The following is a 5899-nucleotide window of genomic DNA, read 5'->3' as shown; positions in this document are numbered from 1 at the left end:
AGAATGGTAATTGATCCATTCTTATCACCTTGTACAAAGCTCAAGTCTAAGTAGATCAAGGAACTCCGCATTAAACCAGATACACTGAAACTTATAGAGGAGAAAGTGGGGGAAAGCCTTGAAGATATGGGCACAGTGGAAAAATTCCTGAACAGAAGAGCAATGGCTTGTGCTGTAAGATCAAGAATTGACAAATGGGACCTCATAAAATTACAAAGCTTCTAAAAGACAAAAGACACTGTCAATAAAACAAAAAGGCCACCAAAAGATTGCAAAAGGATCTTTACTAATCCTAAATCTGGTTGGGAACTAATATCCAATATATACAAATTACTCAAGAATCTGGACACCAGAAAATCAAATAAACATATTTAAAAATGGGGTACAGACCTAAACAAAGAATTCTAAACTGAGGAATACTGAATGGCTGAGAAGCACCTGAAAAAATATTCAACATCTGTAATCATCAGGGAAATATAAATCAAAACAACCCTGAGATTCTACCTCATACCAGTCAGAATGGCTAAGATAAAAAATTCAGGTGACAGCAGATGATGGTGGGAATGTGGAGAAAGAAGAACACTCCTCTGTTCCTGGTGGGATTGCAAGGTGGTACAATCACTCTGGAAGTCAGTCTGGCAGTTCCTCAGAAAATTTTACATAGTACTACCAGAAGATCCAGCAATATCTCTCCTGGGCATATACCCAGAAAATGTTCCAACTTGTAATAAGGACAAATGCTCCACTATGTTCATAGCAGCCTTATTTATAATAGCCAGAAGCTGGAAAGAACCCAGATGTGCCTCAACAGAGGAATGGATAAAGAAAATGTGTACATTTACACAATGTAGTACTACTCAGCTATTAAAAACAATGAATTCATGAAATTCTTAGGCAAATGGATAGATCTAGAGTATATCATCCTGAGTGAGGTAACCCAATCACAAAAGAACACACATGATATGTATCACTGATAAGCGGATATTAGCCCGGAAACTTAGAATACCCAAGATACATTTTGCAAAACACATGAAACTCAAGAGGAAGGAAGACCGAAATGTGCATACTTCGTTCCTTCTTAGAATGTGGAACAAAATATCCATGGAAGACGTAACAGAGACAAAATTTGGAGTTGAGATGGACGGAAGGACCATCCAGAGACTGCATCCATCCCATAAACAACCAACAAACCCAGACACTATTGCATATGCCAGCAAGATTTTGCTGACAGAACCCTGATATAGCTGTCTCCTGTGAGACTATGTCAGTGCCTGGCAAATACAGAAATGGATGCTCACAGTCATCTATTGGATGGAACACAGGGGTCCCAATGAAGGAGCTAGAGAAAGTACCCAAAGAGCTAAAGAGGTCTGCAACCCTATAGGAGGAACAACAATATGAACTAACCAGTACCCCCCCCCCAACATTTGTATCTCTAGTTGCATATGTAGCAGAAGATGGCCTAGTAGGCCATCAGTGGTGGGAGAGACCCTTGGTCTTGCAAAGATTATATGTCGCAGTACAGGGGAATGCCAGGGCCAAGAAGTGGGAGTAGGTGGGTTGGGGATCAGGGCAGGGGGGTGAGTATAGGGGACTTTCAGGACAGCATTTGAAATGTACATGAAGAAAATATCTAATAAAAATGTTTTTGAAAAAAAAGAGATGAAAGAATACCAATGGATCTATATTTCTTGTTCAAATAGCATTAAACATATGAAGTGCCTGGACAAAAGGGAATTATGAACTCCATACACTAGAAATAAATGTTATCATATTCTGACACTTAGAAGAGCTGATAATTTAGAAAATTTTGATCCAACTGTCTGGGCCTCGTAGGACATATTTAGATCTTCCTCCGCTATCACAGGGACCCATAGATAGGATTTAATTAGATAATGATCTTGCCATGTTTATATAGATGCAAAAGTAACTAAGTTGAATGGAGGCTCTGTGGTAGCATTTTTGGTCAGGTTAAAGGCAAAGGAGTTTTAGAATAGGAGGCCACGTGAAGTAAACGCAGAAAGAGACCAGAGAAAACTAGACAAAATTTATTTATGCCCTTGGCTCTGCTCTTCACTCCTCCCCTTGCTAACACCTTCCATCCATATTTGAGGTTTAGAGAGCTGGTAGTTTTATCAGTTCTCTCTCTCTCTCTCTCTCTCTCTCTCTCTCTCTCTCTCTCTCTCTCTCTCTCTCTCTCTCTCTCTCTCTCTCTCTCTCTCTCTCTGTTGGCATGTCAAAGAGTCCATTCATTTTTTGGAATGAGGCAGGAACTAAAAATAACAGGAAATTTTAATTAAACAAAATGCCAAAAAACACATGTCATTCTTTCGCCATGCAATCAGGCTAAGAACATGGCATATTTGAATGTTCTTTTTGTCTCTCATATTTTTATTGTTTTTTTTTCTAATTTATTTACATTCCAAATGTTATTCTTCTTCCCAGTTTCCTCTCCAAAATCTCCCTCTCACCTCCCCAACCCCTTCTCCACCTGCCCAGCCTCTCCTGTCTTAGCACCCTATCATTTCCCTATTCTGGGTCATCAAGCCTCCATAGGACCAAGGGGCACCCCTCCCATTGATGCTAGACAAGACCATCCACTGCTACATATCCAGCTGGATCAATGGGTCTCCCAGTGTGTACTCTGTAGTTGGTGGTTTAGACCCTGAGAGATTTTGGGGGGTCTAGTTGGTTGATATTGTTGTACTTCCTCTGGTGTTGCAAACCCCTTCAGCTACTTCAGTCCTTGCTCTAACTCCTCCATTGAGGTCCCCGTGCTCAGTCCAATGTTTGGCTGCATGAATCCACATTTTGTGGTTGTTCTGTCAGTATGTCAGCTGACTTACTCTTCAGTTGTACTCATGCCTGTGTATCAGATATCTTAGGCCCCTTGCCACTCTACTGATGCTCAAGGCAAGGAGGATGAGAACTACAAGTATTCCTTCTTGCAAAGTCACCTAGAACATGATAATACTTTATTGACAAAAGCAACAGAGGAAGATCACTGCTGACAATGGACTCACACTTGAAGCTGAATCTTTTTTATTAGGGTGACACAGTAATTTTTCAGCTGAGAGACAAGAAGCAGTAACTCCTTGTAAGTCTTGTGAGTGCAATGACTACTCAAATATGTGGACACTGGAAAGGAGCTGGACACCAAAGTGAAAGATGCTGTCAGGCCAGAACACCTCCTGTTTTATCTCTAGTTTGCAATTAAGGAAATGAATTTCTAGAGGCCAAGGAGTTGCCTGAATTTACATAGATGAAGAGTCAGACAAAGGACTTAGACCATTTTGTTTTAAAATATTTATACTTACTGTGCATGATACATATTTAGTTGTTTTGAAAGGCAATGGAATGCAGCTCATAAGATCTGTTTATGGCTGCTTCTGTACATTGCCAGCTGTGTGATGTCAGGAGAACAGCCTCTCCTTTCTTTGTTGCCTGTTTTTTCTGTAAAGCAATAATGCTACTTACCTTGTGTTCATTGTTGAAGATTCTAGAATACACGGACTGTGGGAATATATGAGACAATGATGAAAATTGCCCAAACTATCAGATGAACTGTTACTCATATTAAACATTGCGAGTAATGTAACTCTTACACTTTAATTATAACATCCTAAGTAATTCTGCCTCATTAAAAGCCTCTCAGTCTCATGTGTACACTGTGGCAGTGGGGTTTAAATCTGACTTGCCTAGACATGTTATAAGGACAATTAAATGGGAAGAAATAAGATGCACTTACAAAAGTAGATATTTATTCTAATCTAAGGTAGATGTTGTGTTCTTTGTATTGAAATGTTTGGGTCACATATAATCTGTAAGCCTTACAGTGTCAAATATAATTATTCATTTGATAGAATTAGTTTACTAGTAGAAAATAGAAAACTCATACATAGTATATGAATGTTAAGAATTACTATTATTACTAAATTATTTTAATTTTATGCATAATTACAAGGAATAAGTAATTAATGATATGTGCTAAATTACCAAGTACTTGTCAGCTGTTTATCCATTTCCTCAAAGCCCTTAATTTTATGATCCATTAATTTTCTTTACATATATAAAAACAGTGTATCGCTTATGTAGTCTGTTTCTAAGGCTTGTTGATTGTAGCAGGGGACAAATTTTCACTGTAAATGAGCTATAACTGGTGGATGGAATCTCACATTCAAACTATAACATCATTGCAGTATCTTTTCTTCATCATTTCACAATTATCATCCCAAGTGTTAATGATCAATCCCCCACTCGTGGGTGATTGCCTTATTAATGGCAAAGTGATAAGAATGGAATTAAATATTTGCACTGGGGCTATGCTTAATTGAGTTCCTTCTATGCTTATTGCAAGCCTCAGTTTTTAGAATTAAAGCCAACAAAATCATGCCATTTAGAAACACGGCTAAAATTAGAAGCCTTTTAAATATGATAAAAATTCTGTAGAGACTTGGACATGATGTTCCTCTTCAAATATGCAGTGTAATTTTAGAAACAAAGGACAATTTATTTCTAATTTTAAAGAAAGTTTCCAGATTTTACTGAGCACTCACATTGTTCCCAAAGCTATGTCAAACTCTGAGAATGGAATGGAAGACAAAAGAAAATCTGAGAGCATTTTAAAATGCTTTATCATTTCAGGCTCATTCTTTGTAAGTAGCTCCAGCATGTAAAAATACTATCTTTTAACATTATCCTTTAATACTTTCATATATACACATAGTGTATTTCAGATCAACACTCCCTTCACGTCCACCATCATGTACACTTCTATAAACATACTGAGTCCACTTATTGAAAATGGTTGTAGAACCAGCTACTAGAGCATGAGTTCAGAAGCCTCCTCCCTGAAGAAAACTGACTCTCCCTCTGCTGGTAGCAGTCACTCACCACTAGTTTCTCAGGACCTGGTGGGCTTTCATGAGCTACTCTGTTTATGCTGCAATTTTTGTCTGGCTTTATTTTGTACAGGTCTTACACATATGCTCAAAACTACTGTGAATTCCCTAGTGCGATGATCCTGTCCTGTCCAGAAAATAATGTGACTCCAGACATCCACATCTTATCCTTCCAAATCAGAAAGATGAGAATAACTTATTATGTTTTGCAGAAGAGGTTATCAGTGAATTTATTAATGGTACAACACTGATATATAGTAATCATTTATGAGCCTCCTGTACAGGAGATTATTTATTGTCCATGGAACGTGACTATATCTACACATGAATCTTCAATCTTCATCTATGATTTTAAAAAGTCAAATTACAGAAAACTAAATACAGGAATAGCCAAGAATTGTTGTGAAACAAACCAATTATGATAATATTCTATGAATACAATCTCAGGAGGAGGAGGAGGAAGGAGGAAGAGGAAGGAGGAGGAGGAGGAGGAGGAGGAGGAGGAAGAAGAAGAAGAAGAAGAAGAGGAGTAGGAGGAGGAGGAAGAGGGAGAGGGAGAGGAAGAAGAAGAGGAAAGATAGGAAGAGGAAGGGGGACAGGGAGAGGGAGAAGCAACAGCAGCAGCAAAGACAAGGACCTATAAAAGAGAAGAAAGAAAGAGTGAAAACATAGCACTATCAATGGCATGTGATAGGCAGAAGCCAGATAGTAGGGGTCAATTTGTAATACTGGAGATAAAAATAAAGAACTTAACTTTAGTCCAAAAACTTTGAGGAAAAGTAAGTGGTTTGAAAGAAAGTGTTGGTTTAATTCTTTAGATTTCCTTTATTCTCTTATTATCTGGAAGACATGCCATTGAGGGCACAAACACAAGCAGGTAAACTAGTTACGATGCAAATGTGATACAGAACAAGATGTGGTCAATTTATCCTAGGATGGTGATGTTAGAAATGGTGATTTGGGACCAAACAATTCCATAAGGACTGGTGGTGTTAGAT

This window comes from Mus pahari, chromosome 13 (genome assembly GCF_900095145.1).
Source record: "Mus pahari chromosome 13, PAHARI_EIJ_v1.1, whole genome shotgun sequence".
In the NCBI taxonomy this organism is placed as follows: domain Eukaryota; kingdom Metazoa; phylum Chordata; class Mammalia; order Rodentia; family Muridae; genus Mus; species Mus pahari.
The sequence above is the reverse complement of the archived record's forward strand: the minus strand, read 5'-3'. Positions refer to the sequence as shown.